Source organism: Bos grunniens, chromosome 8 (genome assembly GCF_055505025.1).
Source record: "Bos grunniens cultivar Pamir isolate PY7600 chromosome 8, Bosgru_T2T1.0, whole genome shotgun sequence".
Taxonomy (NCBI): Eukaryota; Metazoa; Chordata; class Mammalia; order Artiodactyla; family Bovidae; genus Bos; species Bos grunniens.
Window position 1 is genome coordinate 60,221,112 of NC_141172.1, and position 25,602 is coordinate 60,246,713.

General features: G+C 42.6%; 1 protein-coding gene across 6 annotated transcripts in view; it reads right to left on the bottom strand.

Annotated features, from left to right (window-relative positions):
* Positions 1–11,875, bottom strand: part of FBXO10 (F-box protein 10) — a 42,929-nt gene extending 31,054 nt beyond the window's left edge. For 5 of the 6 annotated variants that reach the window (XR_015169905.1, XR_015169906.1, XM_086415933.1 and 2 more), the window contains exons 1-2: positions 11,736–11,873; positions 8,675–8,766 (exon numbers count right to left, since the gene is read on the bottom strand). The gene's annotated coding sequence lies outside the window, so the exon portion shown is untranslated. Of the gene's footprint in view, positions 1–8,674; positions 8,767–11,735 lie in introns of all 6 variants that reach the window. The other variant, XM_086415932.1, reaches the window with a different exon arrangement.
* Positions 11,876–25,602: the final 13,727 nt, after the last annotated feature.

The following is a 25,602-nucleotide window of genomic DNA, read 5'->3' on the forward strand; positions in this document are numbered from 1 at the left end:
TTCAACTTACGGTCTGTCTCCCCTGAATAAAATGTAAGCTGCTTTGTAAGCTGCCTAGAACCATGCTTGGCCCACAGTAGGTGCTTAATAAACACTTACTGAATGAATGAATGATCACTATCATCAGTTATCTGGTGTACAGTATTAGAACAGCCTCAGCTGTAGAATCCACACTTCGAGACAGATCCTTGTGGAATTAAAAAAAAAAGAAAGTAAAGAAAACCCAAGTATGTGGTCAACATTTGCTATGTATAAGACTCTGTGGTAAGTACTATGAGAGAGTCAGAAATAATATAAAGACCTCACCCTCAGGTCTGGCAGGAGATGAAGCTATCACTACCACCACTTCTCCCACCCCCCAAAAACCACAGTACAAGGAAAAAGTGATCCGTGCCATAAAAGAGGGAAAGCCTGTGCATAAAGAATAAAAATGTGACCCCCTAGCTGGGGGAATCAGCCAGTCACAAGAGAAGGCAACAAAAACAGCAGGAGCTACTGTTTACTTAGCATGACTGTCTGAAGGGCACACCATTAAGCACATTTCCTGCGTTATTTCCTTTTATTCTCTCAGCATCTCTTCAAAAGCCTTACAACTCAGAATGTTGTTTCTAGGACCTATAAGAACTGGTTAGAAATGCCAGCACTTGGGCACCATTGCATAACTATTGGATCAGAATTGGCATTTTAACAATTTTACAAGGAATTTGTATGTACTATATGTTTAAGCAGCACTGATTTAAAATTATTATTGTCTTTATCTTATACATAAAGAAACTAAGTGAGAGAACTTAGGTGACAAATGGCTTACTCCAAATTACTCTGCTAAAGAGCCGCAGAGCCCCCTTTTGAAGCCAGACCTTACCCCAATGTCTGGGTTTTTAATCATTAAGTTTCATGGAAGAGCTGATGTCAGAGATACGGGGTGATGTTGGGGCATCCAGAGAAAAGATGAATGGGGATTGTGGACAGAGGAGAGGGTCAGCCAAGCCCCCAGGCAGGAAATTTTGGCTGGGCTTCCCGGGTGGCTCAGACAGTGAAGAATCTGCCTGCAATGTGGGAGACCTGGGTTTGATCCTTGGGTTGGGAAGATCATCTGGAGGAGGGCATGGCAACCCACTCCAGGTTTCTTGCCTGGAGAATCCCATAGACAGAGGAGCCTGGTGGGCTGTATAGTCCATGGGGTCATAAAGAATCAGAAATGACTGAGCGACTAATCACAGCACAGAGGATACAGAAAGAAACTCAGTCTGGCTGAAGCTCTAGGAGTCTGAAGGGGTCAGGGAGAAAGATCAGCTGGTTCAGTTCCTGCAGAGTTTTTGTTAACTTGAGGGCAGTAAGGAGCTGCCGTGAGTCCCAGCACAGATGGCCCTAACCATCCTGAGAAGAGTCAGACAAAAAGGGCCCACGCAGACTCAGGAGTCGGGGTCCGCCTCTCCCCCACCGGATAGCCCTGAAGGTGGGACTCAACAACCCATGCGCTCCTGTCCCACGTTTGTATAATGAAGAAAATGTACCTACTTCCTACCTAGGGGAGGCCCCAGCAGTAGATCAAAGCGGTGGGAATTTTGCTTTTAACAAAAAAGCAAGGGAAAAGAGCCAGGACAGTTCAGGATTCTAGTATTTTCAAAGGAAAAACGAAGAAATTCTCATCCCCTGTTCTGAAGCGTACTAAATACAAACTGTATTAGTTGAGGAACCGTAATAGGTTAATGATTTTAGACTTTTCTTCAAATCAAGTACATTTCCTAGAGCTTTGTTGATCTTAGTTTGAAAGTACACAGAGATTGAAATACAGTGAACCATGAAAGAGCTCCCTACACATACCTACACTTACACATGTACACACTCTACCGGAAAAGGAAACAAAGCTTAAAACCTTGAAGATGACAGATCTCATTTGGGCTTTTTATCATTTCTTCAAACCTCAGTACTCTTCAGCCTGAGAAACAACCAACTGTTTCTTACTTTCCGCTTTGAAATTTGATGACACAGGCAAGAATTCTGTGTTCTGGTGCATTTACAGGGCTGAGTGTGGCTGGGAGCTATAAGGACCCACTTTTTCTCCTTCAATGCACTGCCATTTATTCTCACCTAGGAGAGTGCACTGGGTCAGGGAAACCCAAAATCTGGATTTGAATCAGATTCCAGTTCACTGGGTGACCTTGAGGGGGCAGGGAAAGGTTGAGGGCTTACTAAATGCCAGGTGCTTTTTATATGCCATCTCAGTAAGCACTTCTAACCACCTGAGAGGTGGTAGTCTTCTCATATCCGATTCCAGGAATAAAGGTTATTCCATCTTTTATTCAGCAAGCAGTACAGCTGCCATTCCCAGCCTGGACTGAGTCCAAAGCCCCTGCCTCCTAGTTTCCTTCCTGAGGTTCTGGGGTTCCTAACTTGTGCCATGATGGTAAAGGACCTTCTAACCTCACCGTTACACAAAACTCACAGATCATGAAACAAGCATGAATTTACTCCTGCAATTATTATGCATTAGAGTATCACACAGTGTCTGAGCTGGATGTGACACAGCAAGACTCAGTTAGGAAGCCTGGGCCAAAGATTTAGGACCTCAAGCCAGTATTTGTGACAATCAAGGCACCTGTGCCCAGCAGCAGCCCTCTGGCCAGCAGGCAGCAAGTGTAGCAGCAGGAGGAGGAATGAACAGAGACCTTCAACCGACCCCAACCAACCCAGATGTTCTGGTGGCCTCCCTCTGGCCTCCCCCCAGGCGGCTTGGTCTGCAGAGGAAACAGATCTTATGTCTCTTTCTCACCACCTCCTGCCTCTCACTCCGCCACATACAGCTTCCCAGAAATTTCTCTTCAATCACTCTCAGCTTGAGACAATTCCACACCAAGTGCTTATTATTTTACACCTGAGATCACATGTTCAATGGAGTCAGAACATCTGGGTCTCAGCTTCCTCATCTATTAAAGTGGGGGGGGGGGCGGCGATAATAAAACCCTCAGGAGTTGTTGTGAGACTACAATGAGACAATGAATGGAAATTACTTAACATTGAGCCTGACACATAGTAAACACACAATCAATAGTGATGAATTCCCTGTTACTGACTCTTTCCTTTCTCTAAATTCCTTCTCTTTCTGTACTGCCTTTGAATCAACCCTCCAACCTCTTAGAAAAACAAATCATAGTAAGTGATGGTCTTCTGTAGTCAGATAAGATACAAGAACAGAGACGGAATGGAGGTCACGGCCGCCCTTCCTGGCCCACAAAGCAGACAGTCCCACCAGGCCAAGCAGCGGATGCAGAGGATTCTTATTGCAACTGAGCTACCTGATGCCATTTGATGGCAAAGAGAATGAGGTTTCTTTTCAGAACAGCATCACTGAAAGAGCACTGGCAGCAACAGAAATCCACCCATGTCGGCACTGACCCTAAGTTCTGAGTGTCTGTTCTAGTGAGTCTCTTGACTCCAAGAGCTAACAACAGAGAGCTTATCATAAGGGTTTATGTGGCATTTAAGAGAATGGATTTTTAAAGAAACACAAGAATAGAAACATAGTAGGTGTGGATCAATGGCAGCCCCAAGGCCCTCAGCAGCTGCAGTCTGGGTCTTCACTCATCACATGACTCAGCCACCCTCCAAGGATCTCCTCTATTCTCCTCTTGTTTGGAGTCTACATAACATTTCTCTCCTTCATGGCTTCTGCTTCCTCCTAAGATCAGTTAGCCAGGGCTCCTCAAAGGCTTGACTCTACCTCATGGCTTCTCTATACATACCATTTCAGCCTCAATTTCTGTAGCTAAGTGTCCTTCTGTATCCGCAGTTTAAATGTCTAAGAGAACACGCGTCTTCTTTTACACTGGGTCACATCACAGGTCCCTGGTGAGGCCAGCAATTGGCTGTTCTTGGGTCTGATGTCCATTTCTGGTTCAGTTAAATTTTGACCAGGGTGTAGGGGTAGAGCAAGATATTATGGTAGAAACACAGCTGTCTGGGGCTGCCACTCCATGAACAGGAGTTATGGATGTAGAACTTTCCCTTAGAAAGGGCTGTGGGAATGGCAAGCACCACGGCTGACATGTTGAAAACATCTATACATACTAGAGCCCCACGTGTCTGCTGCTGTCAACCACCAAGATGTCCTCAGCCAACAATGCCAAGGTGCCCAGAGTGAGTAAAGGAATTGTTTGACCAGCCTCCTCCTTCCCTGTCAGTGGGCTCATGAATAGGTGATGTCCTCCCACTTTTTTCTTATAAAGATTAACAGAGTTAATTCCAATTGCAACCTCTCTAACCCTCTTCTTTCTTTGTATCTGTCAGCCATTACTCAGTGCAGTGACTGTGGTAGCTGTAACTTTGGTCTGCCCAGCACACTTTCCCTCTTCACAATTTTTATTTACTGTTGGCTGTGCTGGGTCTTTGTTGCTGCACACGGGTGGTGTGGCAGGTCTTTGTGGGTTGTGCGGGCTTCTCACTGTGGTGGCTTCTCCTGTTGCAGGGCACAGGCTCTGAGTGCACATGCTTCAGTAGTTGTGGTCCATGGGCTTAGTGGGCCCTCAGGATGTGGGATCTTCCTGGACCAGGGATCGAACCTGTGTCCCTTCCACAGGCAGGTGGATTCTTAACCACTGGACTACCAGGGAAGTCTGCACCTTCCCTTTTTTGGTTTTTTTAGAAGAACCCCACTCCCACTTCATTTAGTCCTGAGTCGAGGGGCTGTCATGCAAAGTGCTTCAGCCCTTCATCACAGAGGATGGATCCCCGGCCCAAAGTAGATGATCAGAATAAACCACCCCCCCTTGCCAGGCACGGGGACAACTCAGACGATTCCATCTGAGGAACAAAGCCAAACTAAGACACACAAGGTTAAGTGACTATGAGAGATAGAGAAACACCCTAAGAATATTTTGGCCCCTGGATCCAGCTATGCAGTTTTATAAGCCAATAGAGTTTCTTTTTAAAGTTAAGAGTGCCTAAGCTGGTCATTTGCAACCAAGAGAGTTCTGACAGGTATACGCAGAGTTTTCTTAAGGAAATTCTTTACTCTCTCACTTTTTTTCCTCCCTTATCTCACTGGTTCCATCTCCCGGTCCTTAAATGACTCTAATCAAAGCTGACACACTGTATTATAACAAGTTGCCAATAAGCGGCAAAGGAAAAGACAGTTCAAGTGGCCTAAGGTTTTGTACCATCCAAAAGAAGAGTAGAGACATTTATCATTTCCATAATTTATCAACTTTGGTTAAATTGAAATTTCAAGGGTAACCATTAAAAGAAGAGCAAGAAGAGCATAATGTCCGTTTGAAACTAGAAGAAGGGGGTAAAAGCAGTGATTAAAAACCACCTCCCCAACAGGAAAAAGAGAGCTAAAATAAAGGGAGAACTAGCAGGACAAACGCGCTGAAACATAAAATAGGACGACAAACTTAAACCTCAATACATCCATGGTTGTATTAAATGAATACGGACTAAATGTACCACCTAAGAGACAAAGACTATAAAAAACCAAACCCCAACTATATGCTATTTATAACAGACATTCTTAAAACACACAGAAACAGAAAGGGTGAAACAAAAAGGATAGGAAAAGATATACCTTGCATAAACTAACCAAAAAAGATGGTATGGCTATACTGGTATCGATAAAATAGAGTTAAGGCTAAAAAAAATAAGGTTAGTACACCAAGAAGTAGAACAACTTCATATTTGTATGCACTTGATAATTGGGCTCAAAGATATAAAAGCAATAAATTAAAAGGTAAAATAGACAATGTCATTATCATAGTTGTATATTTTAACACATTTCTCTATAATAGCTAAGATAAGCAAAAAAAATCAGTAAGGATCAAGAATTTAAAATAATTAATAAACTTGATCTAATGGCATTACAAAGAACTATTACAGAGAATCCAATAATTAAAGAATACAAATTATTTTCAAGCACACATATAACACTTATAAAAACTCAAAACAGAGCCCTAAAAGAAATTTCAACAAATTTAAAAGATTAAGATTATACAGAACAAGCTCACTGACTACAATCAATTAATAAAAGATAACTAGAAAATACTCATATCCTTGGAAATGAAGAAAACATGTCTAAGATACCTATGAGTCAAAAGGGCAATCACACTGGATACTAGAAAGTGTTAATGAATGAATAAAATACTACATATCAAAACTCATGAGCTCTGACTAAACAGTATTTGGAAAAAAATGCTTAACTTTAAATGTAAAGAATAAAAATAAAAAGTATAGAATTTAATGAACTAAGCATCCATTTCAAAAAGTTAGAGGAAAAAATAAAAAAATATACTAGGAAAGTAAAATTCTTTTTTAAAAAAGCAGAATTTAATGGAATAGAAAACCCAACCATGGAGAAAACCAATGAAGACAAAAGTTGGTTCTTCAAAAGAAACCTCTACTAAGCTCAAGAAGAAAAAAGAAAAGGCATAAAAATAAAATCAGATGGAAAGAGGATATTGCTACAGATGTTGCAGACATGAAAAGGGAAAGGAAATATTACAAAGTTTACATAAATAAATCTGAAACTTTAAAAGGGACAAATTCCTGAAAAATATTACTCGAAAACTATCTTAAGAAGAAATTGAAAAACTTGTCCTAGAAGCATTAAACATTGAATCTGTGGTTAAAAATAACATAATAAAATAAACTTCCAGATCCAGGTCGCTTTGTCACAGAGTTCTTTCTTACATTCAAGGGACAAAGGAGGGAAACTAATACGGATGGTGGAAGCGGAAGTTGATGGGCATGATTTGATCTTTGGACCAGTGGTAGTGGCTGGGATTGTCCCACTCACCTTATACTTGTGAGTTTCCCCAGAAACTGTGACTAACCAGAATCCTGGAGAGGTTGTCCCCAGATGGAGTGAAGTTGACGTAGAAGGGAAAGGTTTGACTATAGGGAATACCACTGGTGCCCCACCCAGATCCTCTTTACTGCCTAGCACACCCATCCCCCAGACACAAGTGTCAGCTGCTAACAACAAACTGATGTCTCTTCTCCAGAAAACTGCCACCTCACCTAGTTATCCTTCTCTTCCTCTCCTCCCTCCATCCTGCTTCCCTCATTCTCCTTTTCCTGACCACTTCTTCCAATGCATCATTTGAGTGTTAATCCCCACTAAGGTCCTGCTTCAACAGAACAGGATCTAAGATAAACAGCTAGGAGGATGAAAAGGGCAGGAGAAGGTACTTTTAAAACATATAACTGACAAGGAACCACTACTCAAAATTTATACAGAACTCAGATAAATCAATAAGAAAAGCTGAAAAATAGGCAAAAGACGGAATAGGCAGCAAACAACAGATGCTATCTGATTAACCAATAAAAAAGTGCTCATCAATAGTAACCAAGGAAAGAAAATTAAAACCACAGAGATATCAATAAAAACCACCTACAAGAAGAGTTTCAAATTTTTAAATTGACAATACCAAGTCACTGCAAGGATGTGAAAAAACAGGAACTGTTACATATTGCTGGTAGCAAAGTAAATTGGTACAATCACTTGGAAAACCATTTGGCATTATCTAGCAAAGAAATTCTTCTTCAACATATATAACCTAAAGAAACTTGTTCACAGGACTTCCCTGGCTATCCAGTGGCTGGGACTCTCTGCTTTCACTACAAGGCGCGCGGGTTTGATCCCTGGTCGAGGAACTATGATGCCACAGGCTACGCAGCATGGTCAACAAATTTTAAATAAAATAAAATGGTTAAATGGTGAATTTAAAAAATAAAATATTTATTTTTTAATATATAAATTTTTAATATATATAAATATATATATTATATATACAAATATAAATATAAATATATAAATTTTTAATAAAAAATAAAAAATTAAGAAACTCATTCACATACACAATAAATATAAATATAAATATATAAATTTTTAATAAAAAATAAAAAATTAAGAAACTCACATACACAATAAATATAAATATAAATATAAATATATAAATATAAATTTTTAATAAAAAATAAAAAATTAAGAAACTCATTCACATACACAATAGAAAATGTCTAAGGATGTTCATGGCGGCACTGTTCTTTGCATTTAGAAACTATATCATAAGAAACTTGTAAACACAAGGATGAATAACACTACTGTGACATATTCATACCATGAAACATTGCTAGCGATGAAAGTAAGTGCAGTCACCACATGGATTCAGCTCACAAACAAGCTGAGCAAAAGAAGCAAACACAAAAAGCACACAATATGATTCTACAGGTATAAAGTTAGAAACCTAGCAAAAAAGTAAGTGTATCGCTGAGAATGCAAACATAGGTGACAAAACTACAAAGAAAAGCAAAGAAACAATTATCACAAAAGTCAAGATAGTTTCTTCCAAGGAGGCGGTTTTGATTTGGAAGGGGGTGCTATGACTACTGGCAATGTTCTATTTCTTGACATAGGCGGTAGTTACATGTGTATTTCCCTTAGAACTGTGAAATGATACATTTATGGATTTTACCCACATGCATTCTTGGTTGTATTTCTCTCTTTTTTTAGGCTGTGCCTGAGACATGCAGGATCTTAGTCCCCCCGCCAGGGATTGAACCCGTGCCCCCTGCAGTGGAAGCATGGAGTCTTGACCACTGGACTTCCTGTGTCACATACTTTTAAAAGTTTAAAACAAAGACAATAAAATAAACATATTGATTACCGTTTGACTCTTACCTATGAAAAGTGAGGTGAGTTGGCACCCAAAGTCCTGGTGGAGCTATCTGGTTGAAGGTTGGCATTCCTGAGTATTCTTGGTAGGCAAAATCCTGGAGAGGAGTAAAAGTGATTTGCCAAAAAGCCTTGGGTTAGAGTTAGGACGAGAAAGGATTCAGCTCCCAAACCCTGAGAAAAGCTTTGAAAATACATAACTCTACTGTGTGGTCTGAGGTGACCCCAACCAAGGCTGCCTCTATGCGCTTCCCAAATAGGGGAGACTGGGGGAACCAGCTTAGTCTCAAGCTCCACACATGCCCTTTGGGAGAATGGCTAAGCACAGTGGCATAAATTTAAAGAGCTCCAACCTTGGAATCCAAGCATGGGATCAACTGGCAGGGCCATGGTCCAATAAGGGCACTGAGCAGCAGTGGACACACTTCCTTAAATGGTGCAGGACAGCTGTTCAATAGTCATATGATACAGCTGCGTCAGAAACAATGTGGGTAGACTGCTCAGACTACTGTTCTCTCCCTTCTGGAGAGGAAGACTGACTTCTTTGGACTGTCTGAGCCCCCAGGGGGCTTGGAAGTGGGAGACTTTGTAATTCTCACTAATGGGGGCATTAAGAGACTTGGGAGATTATTTGGAAAAATAAAGAAATATGGGGCTGCTTAGAACCCAACTGGTTTTGAAATGAGATATATGGTTAAACATCCAAAATGAAAAGACAAAATATTAACCAAATGAATCTGCTTATCTACCTTTATCTACCTTTATGAACATATTAGCATGTGTACAGGTAGGAACTAATACATCCCTAGGCTAAAAGAAAGACTAACGAGGGAAATAAGGAAACATTTCAAAGCAAGCCCATGATAGGTGACTTAAGAGAAGATCCATTCATTAAGGTAAACTGAAAGGACAAAATGCTTCTTGTACTATTATTATTATGTGCCTGACACACGCAGAAGGAACTTGTTTCTTTTACATCTTCCTTGAAAAGCATCTCAGTATCTTCTTGGTTTCCCAGGACACCATCTTTACCACCTCTTAAAGCTCTCACTTGCTCCCAATCTACATCTTTATCAGAGCCCCACTGATTTGCCCCTTCGGATTATCCCTCTAAAGATTCTGAGATACCTAAACCAGGGTCTATATGTGTTGTTGTTCTGGGTTTTTTTTTTTTTTTTTCTGTTTCTACTTATTACCACTCCCCTTGGTCCTGCCACTGATGGATGTTTGTTAAAGGAAAGAAGGAAAGAGGCTGGGAGGGAGCAAAGGATATTATGGCTGCACTGTAACTGAAAAAAAAGAGAGAACCACCATCAGAAAACAAACTGCAGGGAACTGGGGACTACCTGACCATGTATTACTTGACAGCTACTTATGTTATCATAAAAATACAATTCGTCTGATAACCATGGAAACCAAAAAGAAGGCACCGAGGTGAGGGTGGCTCTTTTCAGAAATCTAAAAACAATAAGAGGGCTGCCTGAAACCAGAAAAAGAAATCCAAGCACTGTACGCCTGAGGAAATCCTTTACTAAAAGGCCTGACAAAGCAGCGCTTTCTCCAGTCTCTAAAACCTCACCAGGCTTCAACAAGGGCGCTGGGACCGCTGGGGCTGATCATGAAACTATTCAGGCCTCTGTGTGCATCGGTCCCTTGGGGCCAGCTGCTATGAGGAAGGCTCACTGGGGACCTATTGTTATTTTAAAATGTACTAAGAACTGGCAGAGGAATATGTGTGTGTGTGTTTCTTCTCCAGATCCTATCAGGTACACAAGCACACAGTAAGTGCTCCATATATACTTGTTGAATAAATGAAGAAATCAGGTTAAAATTCAGGGAAAGCACAGCATCTGGTAAACAGTGTGTGTTCTTTTCACCACCCAGTGCCAACATCCTGTCAGGTTCTGAGAAAATCAAAGTCCTGTACTCAGTTCTGGGTCCAGTTTCTCCATTTGCCCAAGGAGACAACTGGAGTAGATGGTTTCCCAGGCATCTTCCAGCTCTGACAGTCAATCACTGTATTGTGCTTTTTTTGGTGGCAGCACACGCCTGGCACTTCTCTTTCCCCTCAGAGGGAATCTGATACCCATCTGCTCCAATACATTAATGTTCCCATCCTGACTGACTCACTTGGTAGAAACAACAGGTTCACATGCCAACTGTAAATGAGAAGGCAAAGGGGGCCCAGACAGAAATGGGGAAGAACTCCACTTGGCCCCGTTCTTAGGAAATCAGTACAGCACTCTTTTTAGGAATAAATATGCAGAAACGGAAGTGTGATGATTCTAAACATCCCTCACCTGAATGACTCTCTAGCTTACTAATACCTGTACTAATAGCAAATTATTGAGCATTTCTGTGCCTGACACGGTGCTAAGCCCTATTACACTTAATCTTCACAACAATCTCATGAGCTAATTACTGTTGTTATCTTCTTCTAACAGATAGGGTTCTATCCTGCTCGAGGTTGCACAGTAAGTGGCAGAGCTAGGATATGAATCCAGGTGTAACTGACACCCTGAGTTCTGGCTCTTCAGATGGCTTTTCCACCTGTTCTTCATTGTGGTCCTGTGAGCGAGGCAGGACAGGATTGATCACCTTTACTTTAAAGATGGAGAAACTAGTCTCGGGACAGGCTTTGCGATTTGCACAAAACACAGAAGACATAAAAGGTGCCTGGCCTCAAACACTCGCTCCTGCGTTCCGAGATGAGGGTTCTTCCCATCTTCCTCTTCGACTTCATTAACAGACTCGCACAACCTCCAGGCTGAAGGCAACCGCAGAGATCCACCTTCCTGGCCCCGTTTCACAAAAGGGGAAACCAAGGCACAGATGTTCTCCGGAGCAGCTAAGCCTCCAAGTGCCAGCAGAGCGCGGGGCCGCGGGCGGCCTGAGGGCAGCCCTCCCGGTGCAGCCGGGGCCAGGTGCTCAGACTCCTTGGCCGGCAGCCTCGCGAAGCGCCCGAGGTCCCCGGGAGGCAGCCCCAGGGCGCCCGAGCCCCCTCCCCAGGGCCGCCCCCTGCTCCGGGGCCAGGGCATCCCGGGGTCTCGGGCTGTCTCCCCCTTACCTCGCCGGGAGCTGTCCGGGGCGCTAGCCCACAGCACCGCGGGCCTCGGGCGCCGGGGCCGCAGCCACCTGAGCGAGGACTGCGGCGCGGGGCCAGGGGCGGGCACGCCTCGAGCCCCGCCTAGGGGCGGTATTTGCCGCGCTGGTGCGGGGCGGCAGCCGTCACGTGACGCGCGGGGAGGGGATGCCGGGAGCGGCGGGCGCGCGGCCGGGCTGGGCTTCCGGACCACCGCGGCGGAAAGGAACCCGGAGTCTCCTCAGGGAGGGTAGGGAGAGGGAGACGTGAACGGGGCGGATGAGGCTTCAGACGCTACGAAGTTGAGCTCGCGGAAGGACGATTAAGGCTGGTACTGCATGGCCCCCTGGAGCAGAAATAGAATCGGTGGGTGGAAATTGCAGGCAGGCGACTGGGGTCACTATGAAGAAGATTCTTCCAGTCACCAGTTATCTGTCGGTGTAATGGGCTGTTCCAGGAGGTAATGAGCAACTTTGTAGGTGTGCGCAGAGGGGCTGGTTCATTCATTCAACGAACTGACCGCTGGCTATGGTCCAAATAATATGCTGGGAGTATATATTAAATGATTTTATGTATACACACTACCTGTCACATACTTGTTGCTGCTGCTGCTGTTATTATGGGCACAGACGTGAACAAAGCTGATGTGGCTTCTGTCCTCCTTAAGTTAATTTCTGAGTGAAGAAGGTAGACATTAATCAGATATCATTTAAATAATTTGTAGTAAGTGCATGGGAAGAACCCAGATTTAAAACTAGGGGGCAAGGGAGGGTGGTCAGGAGTTAGCCAGACAGAAGAGAGGCCGGTAAAGCCTCTATGAAAGCTCTTGGGTGGGGTGGGGCAAAGAAGAGAAGATTGCTCTTTGGGTAAATGGAAGATGTCCAGTTTGTCTGAAGCTTATTGTGTTGACAAAGAACAGTGTAAGTGAAATTAAAGCCAGGTAGGGATCAGATCATGCAACATTTAGTAAGGCACAGTAAGGATTTAAAAATTTTATGTAAAAGGAAGGCAAAGAAGGGGTGAAGGATGTGGGTGATTTGAGACCCCCCCTCCCTCTTTTAGTATGATAGGAGTCGTGGGGAAGATCCCTTGAAAAAGGAAATGGCAACCCACTCCCATTTTCTTGCCTGGAAAATTCTGTGGACATAGGAGCCTGGCAGGCTACAGTCCATGGGTTCACAAAGAGTCAGACCAAACCTTAAAAAAAAAAAAGAAGAAGAAGTATGCCAGCTACTATGTGGAGAATAGACAAAGTAAGAGTGGAAGCATGGAGGTTGGTTAAAACTTGGACTGCAGTGATGGTAGTGAAGATGGAAGTAGATTCAAGGAACTTTATTGAGGTAGTCAGCCTCAAGGCTTGATAGGGGAAACTAGGGGGATTCCCCAGTCTTTTAGCTTAACGTGATTGGATCCATGAAAATGCTATTTTGTGAACTATTATCAGTGTCAGTTCAGTCGCTCAGTCCTGTCCGACTCTTTGCAACCCCATGAACTGTAGCACGCCAGGCCTCCCTGTCCATCACCAACTCCTGGAGTCCACCGAAACCCATGTCCATTGAGTCGGTGATGCCATCCAGCCATCTCATCCTCTGTCGTCCCCTTCTCCTCCTGCCCCCAATCCCTCCCAGCATCAGGGTCTTTTCAAATGAGTCAGCTCTTTGCATCAGGTGGCCAAAGTATTGGAGTTTCAGCTTCAACATCAGTCCTACCAATGAATGTTCAGGACTGATCTCCTTTAGGATGGACTGGTTGTATCTCCTTGTAGTTGAAGGGACTCTCAAGGATCTTCTCCAACACCACAGTTCAAAAGCATCAATTCTTTGGCGCTCAGCTTTCTTTATAGTCCAACTCACACATCCATATATGACTACTGGAAAAACCATAGCCTTGACTAGACAGACCTTTGTTGGTAAAGTAATGTCTCTGCTTTTTAATATGCTATCTAGGTTGGTCATAACTTTCCTTCCAAGGAGTAAGCGTCTTTTAATTTCATGGCTGCAATCACCATCTGCAGTGATTTTGGAGCCCCAAAAAATAAAGTCAGCCACTGTTTCTACTATTTCCCCATCTATTTGCCATGAAGTGATGGGACCAGATGCCATGATCTTAGTTTTCTGAATGTTGAGCTTTAAGCCAACTTTTTCACTCTCCTCTTTCACTTTCATCAAGAGGCTCTTTAGTTCTTCTTCACTTTCTGCCATAAGGGTGGTGTCATCTGCATATCTGAGGTTATTGATATTTCTCCCGGCAATCTTGATTCCAGCCTGTGTTTCCTCCAGCCCAGCGTTTCTCATGATGTACTCTGCATATAAGTTAAATAAGCAGGGTGACAATATACAGCCTTGACGTACTCCTTTTCCTATTTGGAACCAGTCTGTTGTTCCATGTCCAGTTCAAACTGTTGCTTCCTGACCTGCATACAGGTTTCTCAAGAGCCAGCTCAGGTTGTTCCATGTCCAGTTCAAACTGTTGCTTCCTGACCTGCATACAGGTTTCTCAAGAGCCAGCTCAGGTGGTCTGGTATTCCCATCTCTTGAAGAATTTTCCACAGTTTATTGTGATCCACACAGTCAAAGGCTTTCACATAGTTAATAAAGCAGAAATAGATGTTTTTCTGGAACTCTTTAGCTTTTTCGATGATCCAGAGGATGTTGGCAATTTGATCTTTGGTTCCTCTGCCTTTTCTAAAACCAGCTTGAACATCTGGAAGTTCACGGTTCACGTACTGCTGAAGCCTGGCTTGGAGAATTTTGAGCATTATAGCGTGTGAGATGAGTGCAATTGTGCAGTAGTTTGAGCATTCTTTGGCATTTCCTTTCTTCGGGATTGGAATGAAAACTGACCTTTTGCAGTCCTGTGCCCACTGCTGAGTTTTCCAAATTTGCTGGCATATTGAGTGCAGCACTTTCACAGCATCATCTTTCAGGATTCGAAATAGCTCAACTGGAATTCTATCACCTCCACTAGCTTTATTTGTAGTGATGCTTCCTAAGACCCACTTGATTGCACATTCCGGGATCCAGGAACTATTATAAGGGGAACATATTTGGTGGGGGCGGTAGGGGGGGGTGTCAAGAACTCAATGTTGGACTTGTTAAATTTTAAATGCCTGTGTGTCAGCCAAATGGAGATCAAAAGATATTTTGATACAGACCTCTGGATTTTGGAAGAAAATGTCAACTACAGAAATCTAACTTCAAAGACCTACAGGACCTTCTAGAACTAACACTAAAAAAGATGCCCTTTTCAACATAGGGGACTGGAATGCCAAAGCAGAAAGTCAAGAGATACCTGGAATAACAGGTAGATTTGGCCTTGGAGTACAAAATGAGGCATGGAAAAGGCTAATAGAGTTTTGCCAAGAGAATGCACTGTCATAGCAAACACCCTCTTCCAGCAACACAAGAGACAACTCTACACGTGGACATCACCAGATGGTCAATACGAAAATCAGATTGATTATATTCCTTGCAGCCGAAGATGGAGAAGCTCTTTACAGTCAGCAAAAACAAGACCAGGAGCTGCGTGTGGCTCAGATCATGAACTCCGTATTGCCAAATTCAGACTTAAATTGAAGAAAGTAGGGAAAACCAGTAGACCATTCAGGTATGACCTAAATCAAATCCCTTATGATTATATAGTGGAAGTGACAAATAGATTCAAGGTTTTAGATCTGATAGATAGAGTGCCCGAAGAACTATGGATGGAGGTTTGTAACATTGTACAGGAGGCTGTGGTCAAAACCATCCCCAAGAAAAAAAAATGCAAAAAGGCAAAATGGTTGTCTGAGGAGGCCTTACAAATAGCTGAGAAAAGAAAAAAAAAAAAAAAACCAGAGGAGAAAAGGAAAGATATATCCATCTGAATGCAGAATTCCAAAAATAGCAAGGAGAGATAAGAAAGCCTTCCTCAGTGATCAGTGCAAAGAAACAGAGGAAAACAAATGGGAAAGACTAGAGATCTCTTCAAGAAAATTAGAGATTCCCAAGAGAACATTTCATGCAAAAATGGGCACAATAAAGGACAGAAATGATATGATTCTAACAAAAGCAGGAGATATTAAGAAGAGGTGGCAAGAATACACAGAAGTCCTATACAAAAAGATCTTCATGACCTAGATAACCACGACGGTGTGATCACTCACCTAGAGCCAGACAGTCTGGAGTGTGAGGTTAAGTGGGCTTTAGGAAGCACGACTACAACCAAAGCTAGTGGAGGTGAGGGAATTCCAGTTGATCTATTTCAAATCCTAAAAGATGATGCTGTGAAAGTGCTGCACTCAGTATGCCAGCAAATTTGGAAAACTCAGCAGTGGGCACAGGACTGCAAAAGGTCAGTTTTCATTCCAATTCCAAAGAAAGGCAATGACAGAGAATGTTCAAACTACTGTACAATTGCACTCATCTCACACTCTAGCAAAGTAATGCTCAAAATTCTCCAAGGCAGGCTTCAGCAGTCACGAACCAACAACTTCCAGATGTTCAAGCTGGATTTAGAAAAGGCAGAGGAACCAGAGATCAAATTGCCAAGATCTGGATCATGGAAAAAGCAAGAGAATTCCAGAAAAACATCTATTTCTGCTTCATTGACTACGCCAAAGCCTTCGGATCACAACAAACTGTGGAAATTTCTTCAAGAGATGGGAATATCAGACCACCTGACCTGCCTCCTGAGAAATCTGTATGCAGGTCAGGAAGCAAGAGTTAGAAACGGACATGGAACAACAGACTGGCTCCAAATTGGGAAAGGAGTACATCAAGGCTGTATATTGTCACCTGCTTATTTAACTTATATGCAGAGTACATTATGCAAAATGCAGGGCTGGATGAAGCACAAGCTGGAATCAAGATGCCAGGAGAAATATCAATACCACCCTAATGGCAGAAAGCAAAGATGAACTAAAGAGCCTCTTGATGAAGGTGAAAAAGGAGAGTGAAAAAACTGGCTTAAAACTCAAAGTTCAAGAAACTTCATGACATCCGGTTCCATAACTTCATGGCAAATAGATGGAGAAACAACGGAAACAGTGACAGACTTATTTTTGGGGCTCCAAAATCACTGCAGATCGTGACCACAGCCATGAAATTAAGAGGCTTGCTCCTTGGAAGAAAAGCTACGACCAACCTAGACAGCATGTTAAAAAGCAGATATGTTACTTTGCCAACAAAGGTCCATGTAGTCAAAGCTATGGTTTTTCCAGTAGTCATGTATGGATGTGAGAGTTGGACCATAAAGAAAGCTGAGCGCCATAGAATTGATGGTTTTGGGCTGTGGTGCTGGAGAACTCTTGAGAGTCTGTTGGACTGCGAGGAGATCCAACCAGTCCATCCTAAAGGATATCAGTCCTGAATATTCACTGGCAGGACTCATGCTGAAGCTCCAGTACTTTGGCCACCTGATGCTTAGAACAGAGTCATTGGAAAAGACCCTGATGCTGGGAAAGATTGAAGACATGCAGAAAAGGGGACGACAGAGGATGAGATGGCTGGATGGCATCACCAACTCGACAGACATGAGTTTGAGCAAGGTCTGGGAGTTGGTGATAGACGGGGAAGCTGGGGATGCTGCAGTCCATGGGGTCACAAAGAGTTGGACACAACTGAGCAACTGATCTGAACTGAATCTAAGAATGCTGTGAAAAACAAATCATTGCAGCATACTGAGGTTTGAAATAGCTGACTTCAGTGATCCCACTGACATATCTCAGTCCTTAGTTCTATACAATGTATTCTCTAAAAATATATTCCATCTATTAATACCATATGATGAATTGTTATTATTACAGATTCTGGGTGAGGCCTGAGTTACCATGCAGCTTTTCTTTTATAAATGGAAAGAAAAACACAAAAACACACGCACCCTAAGTCTAAGGCCAACAATTTATTTTAAGCAAAGTCAAAGTTGTACACACTAGCTAGATACAAATAGCAGACCACTCTGACTTAGGTCAGATCAGAACAGGGGAAGTTCAGACTACATCACACTACAATGGGCGTGATGATTTATCTCATTATCTTTGGGCAAAGCTATAACATGTTTAATCCTTTGAAGGGTGTCCCATTGTATGAAACTGGCAGTCTTGATGTCTGTCAAAAAGCAATCAAAAGCCCGAGTTTCTGGATTTGTGCCAGCCAACATTATTGTTTTGGCGTTTCTATGAAACAGTTAAGCCTTTCAAAGGAGTGTAACAGCTTTCTACAAGAGCATGCTGTCTCTCTCATTGGTACAAACATCACTTGCCACATGGAAATTTTGTTTTTAAATATGTGCTTAAAATACAAGAACATAATTTGTAAACTGCATCTTTCTGCCCTCACCTCATCTATGCCTGCCTCTATCCCACCGCTAGATGTGCATTGATTTTTCTCCTACATTAGAAAGGACCTGCGCATCTTTGCATTCTGGCACATGGTTGGTATTTATTGTAAAATGATAAGTACACCTACATCATCTCCTTAACCGTGTGAACGTTATTTCCCTTGTGTTATAGAAAAGTGAGGCTCAGAGTGATTTGTCCAGGGTCAATATAGTAGACATCTGTCGTTCCTTTTTGGCTGTCCAGTATCTGAATTCATGCCTACATTTGGGAATTCCCCATCCTATGAACTTGCTGGCAATCAGAGCATGCCTTTCACTACAGAAGCTGAAATTGATTTTTTCTTTACTTTTCCACGTGACCCTGATGCTATAAATTAAATATTCCTTGGACTTGGAATCAGAAATACAACAAAGTTTTATCTTGGAGTAATTCTCTATGGCAACCATAGCAAATGCAGCAAGATGTTTTCTGAGCAATACTGGCTGCCATGATAGTCCAGGGACCTCTGGCTTGGTAGTAAGTGGTGGCATCTGCTGCTGCTAAGTCGCTTCAGTTATGTCTGACTCTGTGCGACCCCACAGATGGCAGCCCACCAGGCTCCCCCGTCCCTGGGATTCTCCAGGCAAGAACACTGGTGTGGGTTGCCATTTCCTTCTCCAATGCATGAAAGTGAAAAGTGAAAGTGAAGTCGCTCAGTCGTGTCCGACTCTGTGTGACCCCATGGACTGCAGCCTACCAGGCTCCTCCGTCCATGGGATTTTCCAGGCAAGAGTACTGGAGTGGGGTGCCATTGCCTTCTCCAAAGTGGTGGCATCTAATCCTCAGCAAAGGTGGTGTCCTCACTGCACCAGTTGCATGGAGTGACAAAGGGGGATATGTTCCAGTTGCCTAGTCTCCAGGCCTCCTGGTGATGCTACCTATAATCCTTTATAATGAATTACTTTTCTCCTTACATCTACCAAAACTGGATTTTGGTGTTTGCAAGTTAAAAAATCTGACTCATAGAGTCACGTAATAGCAGAGCTGAGGACTTTGAACTGATTCTAGTGTTCCTTCCTAACATAAACCTGTACTCTTCAACAGCCCACATTTTCTACAGTACATTTTGATGTCTCTGAATCACCCTTTATTCACCAAATTTATCTTTTAATGTCAGGGGATTGTTGAATATTTCAGTCGCACAGTGAGGCAGCTGCCAAGGAACATAGTTTCAAATGTAGCAGCATCACTGTACAGTTGTTCATGTAATATTAAAATTTGTTTGTATTCTTATCCTTTATAGGCCTAAGCAGAAAATGAAAATACTACTTATGTGACTGAGAAACAGGTGAAAATAATCAGAAGTGCTTAGAGCAGATCTTTAGGTTTAGCAGAATGCTTATTGGACTAAAGTCAGCTGTGTGTTTCTGAAGACAATTTAAGAACCTTTTATATAACTGAAAATATTTCATAAGGTACTGTGTTTAAGAGTGTAAGTGATTGTGTAATGTGTTTACATCTCAGCAACAAGAAGTCGATTCAACTTTTAGATGTGTACTTTCTATGTTTTTGTGAACTTGCACAAAAGCAGGCAAATGGTACCACCTCCACTCCAGTACTCTTGCCTGGAAAATCCCATGGATGGAGGAGCCTGGTAGGCTATAGTCCATGGGGTTGCTAAGAGTCGGACACGACTGAGTGACTTGCCTTTCACTTTTCACTTTCATGCATTGGAGAAGGAAATGGCAACCCACTCCAGTGTTCTTGCCTGGAGAATCCCAGGGACGGGGGAGCCTGGTGGGCTTCCGTCTATGGGGTCGCACAGAGTCGGACATGACTGAAGCGAATTAGCAGCAGCAGCAGCAAGCATAGCTGTAATACTGAGTGCACACAAGTAGCAACTGTTCACGTCTCCTGGGTGACGTCTGTAATAGAGTAGGTAAGAATCTTGGTGCTTTATTTATAATTTATTATTGTAGCCTTTAAAAAATAGCCTTTAAAAATATTGAGGCTCTCTTGTGATGTGTAACTTGGAATTGCAGTATATATACTAGCCAGCAGATGTCAGGATGGGATCTCTTTCTTAAGACTAAAGTATGAAAACACAATAAACAACAGGAGTTCCTAAAAGAATCAACGGTCTTCTTGCTCTTCAGTGCTCAATACACTTCAGTCACACTTCACAGTCTTCCTTAACACATATACTTTAGCATTTTTTCGACCCCTCCTCCCACCAGCACTTTTATGTGGACAGTTCCTATTCATCCAAATCAGTCACTTCCATGGGGAACCCTCCCTGCTTCTTCCCCATCCCAGGAAGCCAGGGCTCCTTTATTCTATGTTCTTACAGCCATGTTAGTTTACTCTCATAGCAGTTTACATAATGACTTAATTATTGATGAATTTAGGTAATATCCAACTCCCCTGCTATTTTGTAAGCCTCTTATGGATTGGTACAATGACTGAAATCTTCTCTTCTGTATCCCTCACCTACCACAGTGCCTGGTCCTCTGTAGTCACTAAATAAGTATCTGTGAATGTGAACACCTCCACCAAGGAGACTGGGAATATTTTTGGAGGCCTAGACAACAGGTAGTGTCTGAAAGCCACTGGTTGCTTTAAAAAATAGATTTCCTAAGCTCCATCCATAGCAGTTCTGATTCAGTAGGTCTTTGTTTAAAAGCTTATTGTGTGGTTTGCAGCCTGCTTTGGAAAAGCCCTCTGCATGTGGTGCCCGACACTGCCAGTGTTCTTTTCCCTATTATACTTGAACCTCTCCTTTGGCAAGGGGCATCTGTGTATGAAAACTGTCCCTAGTATGCATTCTTTGATTCCCAAGTACCTGACACCCAGCCTAGTATCCACTGACTCTTAAAATTTTATGTGAAAAAAACATCAGGTACCCATAAACACGAAGACATACTTATTGTAAGAGTTCTTTTCCTACCAAGAAATGAGTACTACAAATATGCTATTTTACTATCTTATTTACATATGGAATTGGAAGGAAGGAAATAAGTGATAATCTGAGTCTACAGTATCTAGCACCGTTTCTGGCATCCCCCCTGCTCCCCCCCTACCCCGTTCTTCTCTGCTATTCACTGTAAACTCAAGAAAGGTGAAATTACTAACAGTGGTCTAAGTTTGATATGCTTAAGAAAACAGGCTGAAAAAAATTTTAAGTGCTTTCTGTCAGATCAGGAATAAATAAGCACCCTGCAACTTAGGGAACAATAAAGTAAAAAATACAAATTCTTTTTATGGTGATGAACTTCTAAGCAGTAGAAGGCTTGCTAACAACAGTGAGGGTTTGGTTAGAGGAAAAAGTAGATGTTAAATTAAATGCCCTTCTCTTCAGCTTCTTTAACAGCATCATTGTTTCACTAAGCTAACAACAGTATTTTACTAAGAATGATTTTCTCAAGATTTAATAGGTTTAAGGTTTAACTTACACTTTTATTTTTATGTTCAGTAAAGAATCTGTGTCTTACACTTGTGACCAATGAAAACAATGGTTATTACAAAAATTGAGTGAAATTCTATAATTGATGTGAAGGTTCAATAGAAAGCTTGTTAAATTTTATTCAGAAGTATACCAAAAATATATAGATGTTGAATTTTACTAATGATGGTAAGATGAGCAGTTCATTGGATCATTTCCTGGTTCTAATTTTCATCTAGCACATTTCTAAACATTTTTTTTTGCAATATCTTTATTATTTCAAGTAATTTATATATTGTTTTTCTTCTATCAGCTGAGATAATCAGAGACAATGCAATTTGAATTTGGGGAAGAAGAGCATCACATACATTCCCACTGCTGCATCACACCCAGCAGGAGTCTTCATTATGTTTCCACACTGTCCCATATAAAGTAGTCTTCAGTCTCTTGGTATCACAAACATATGTGCACTTAGCTACTTTCTTCCCTCCTAAATAAACATACAAATTGGGGGAGAGTAAGTTATAGTAGGTCAACTGTGGTCCTTGTCAGATGACTATATATACCTTAGCTGTGAAACCAACAAGCTGACCTAATGGAAACAGTTCAAAAGGTCATGTTAGTGATACACATCTCTTTGGAAAACAAAACTAAAGGATTCTGTTTTTCAGAACAGGAATTTTCCTCTCCACTGAAAGGAAAGGAAAAGTATTTTGGGCCAAAAGATCAGATAGGAAAACCAAGAGTCAGTAAGAATCTCTACCATAAATAAAGAGGACTGAGGAGTGAAGCCTGGGACACCCACCAGTGTCAGAGGTTAGAGACGAAGAGCCAACAAAAGAATCTGAGGAAGGGTGGGTGAGTGGAACAGAAAAGGCAGATAAGAGGAAAATCGAGCAGGCCTGGTAAGGTGGTTAAAATAGCAAGGAAGTGTGTTGAATGCTGCTGAAAGGGCAAGACAGGTTAGTTAACCTTGACAAGAGCAGTTCCAAAAGATTGGTGGGGATGCAAACCTAACTGGAATGGGTTCGGGAGATAACAGGAGGAAGGAATGAAAATAGAAACAGTCTTCTTGAAGCATTTAACTGAGAGCAGAGAAATGGGATGGAAGATGGAGAGGGGTGAGGATTCAAGAGGATTATGGTGGATGCTGTGCCGAACCACCCAGATTTCAACTTTGGATGAAGGAACTCAATCCGCCAGCAGCTATGAGGTTTGGCTACAGATACCACACAGCTGCATCCCCCTCAGGAGATGCTTTCAGCTGAAGGAAGCTGCCTGCATACAGTACACTGGCCCAGCAGCCCTTGTGCGGTGGCTAGGCAATCCAAGGGCAGAAAGGCCCTGCCCTCTGGCCTTGTTCAGGACTTCTCTGAAGGGCCATCAGCATCAGATACCTGTGGGACTGACTGAAGCTGCTTTTTCAACCAGGGCAACTATTCTGACTTGCCCAGGACTGAGGTTTCCATGCTAAACTGGGATAGTCCTGCATGGTTGATCACCCTATTTGCAGCTGCACTACAGTTCAACTTCTCCTCCTGCCCAAACTTGTTTCACTTGCTCTCGGAAGTGCTTCCCCTTCCCCCCAAGAACTCCCCCTAAAACCTCCTATACAAAATCTCAGCATCTCCAGGGGAAGAAACTTGCAACAGGGCTTTTTTTCAGTCAGAGGAAATCACAGCCCTTTTGAATCCTATAGGTAATGATCCAGTAAAAGAAAAGGGAGGGAGATTTGATGGGTCACAATTGTTGGGTAGCTGATGCAGGTGGGATTGAGGAGTTTGGCCTTAAATAGGAGAGGGCTTTCCTAACGGAATCTACGTGACCTAGGTATCAAACCTGTGTATCCTGCATCTCTCCCTGGAGAAACCCATGGACAGAGGAGCCTGATGGGCTACAGTCCATGGGGTCGCAGAGTTAGACGCCACTCAGCGACTAATACTTTGACTTTCCTAATGGGAGGGAGGGTACAGCTACTGGTGGGTGGGTCATCACGGGGTAAGTTTATGGGAGCTTTCCTCTGGATGCCGCTATAGTCTCAGGGAAAGAAGAAGCAACACTGTCACCTGAGCTTGAAGATAAGGGGAGATCCTAGAGGTCTGAGAAGGTGTGACATGTCTATCTAGTGGATTAGAACAAACTAAGGAAATGCAGTGGTTCTACAGGACCCAGTTGAAGTTCAACGGTCATTATTTTCCAGGCAGAACCTGTCAGGGTGTTTCTTTCCAGACACTTCAGCTGCAGAGAGTAGGATTTAACCAGGATGGGGTTTTGCCAGAAAAGTATAATGACACTAGAGGGAGGGAAGAGATTTGAAGGTGTATGCAAGAATGATTACAACACTGGCTAGTGGAGTGAGTTGAGGCATGAAGGTGGTGAAGCACAGAGACGAGATGGCAGGATAAACATTATAAGAGGGTCTAGTGGGGCTGAGCTATTTGTATTGGAGGAAAGAAATCAAATCTAAATCTGGGCTATGACTGTGGGGTTGAGTGATTAAGGAAGGCTGGGGTCTGAAAATGACTTGCCAGAGAAAGCAGATCTTGGCAGGAGGAAACTTTCAACTTTTCCCCACCAAATCTAAACCTTTATTAAAGTAGCAGGCAGAATGCCCCCATCCCCAAATCACTATTGTCCTAAACTTCAAACCTGTTAATATGTATCTCATATGGCGAGAGGGGGTTTGGAGATGTGATTAAGGATTCGAGGAAGATTCCCTAATTTGTAGTTTAAGCAGCTATGCTGATGGAGCCATTTACTGAATTGAAGCAAAAAATTTCAAGTGAAAAGTAATGGGTCCAGTTTTGGACCTGCCAAGCTGAAAATACCTGAGATGGAGATGCTAGGTGGGCAGATGGATAGCCAAACATGGCCAACGTTTCAATTTGAAATAAACATCGGGACTTTCTTCTAGATAGATGGTAATTAAAGCCATGGTCACAGCTGAGGAAGTTTATAAAGAAAAGATAATCCAGGACCAGAAAGTACTTCAAGCCTGATCAGTGAATAATAAAATTCTGCCAAAGATGATGGAACAGATAAGGGATTTACCCTAGATCTGAAGAGAATGAGGCCACAATAACAGGAAATGAGGAAGGAGTGGTATAAACCTATTGGTTTGCTGCTGCTGCTCTAATAAATTATTCAAACTTACAACACAAATTACCTTACGGTTGTGAAGGTCAGAAGTTTGAAACAGGTCTTGAGGGGTTAAAGTCAAGGTGTCTGCAGACCTGTGGCCCTTCCAGAGGTTCTGGGGGAAAATCTGTGCCCCACCCTTCCCAGCTTCTGGAACACAGAGGCAGCCCACATTCCTTGGCATGTGGCCGTATCATTCCAACCTCTGCTTCTGTTGTAACATCTTCTCTGACTCTGCTTTCTTTCTCCCTCTTCTAAAACCCATGTGATTACACTGGGTCCACCCAGATAATCTAAGATACTCCCTGTACCTCCAGAGTCTTCCCTGAATTCATTCTTTCCCCTACACTACATTCCTCTGAATCAACATGTACTGGTCTGCTCATTCCATCCTCTTTGACCTTCCCTTCTATGCCCCACATTGCATCTAGGTTTAAGCAAGCAATTTTGAACTCCTCTTGATCAATATGATTTGAACACCTTAATCAATTCCTACCTGGCTCCCCCTTCTCTACCCTTTCCCCATAAGATAAATGTAATTATTCCTTCAAATCTGAACCAGCAGCAAGGTGAGGTCCTTCAGATATCCATTTGTGTGGCATCCTTTGATGAACTATAGACCCCAAAATGGCAGTCCCATGATTGTCCATTCCCAGCTTCTAGCACAAGAGCATGGCATATAATAGAAACTGTAACTGATAAATGAGTTATTAATCTCTGGGACTTTTGTCCATGGAATTCTCCAGGCAAGAATACTAGAGTGGTTGCCATTCCCTTCTCCAGGGGATCTTTCTGACCCAGGCATCGAACCCAGGTCTCCCATGTTGCAGGCAGATTCTTTACCATCTGAGCCACCAGGGAAGCCCTTAAAAAGCCAGACCTTATGTTAAATCATCTTCCTTATAAATATTTGCAAGAGAACAAGCACCTTACTTTAAAATAATAAGACAGTTCTGTAATGTTGGAGGCTGTTT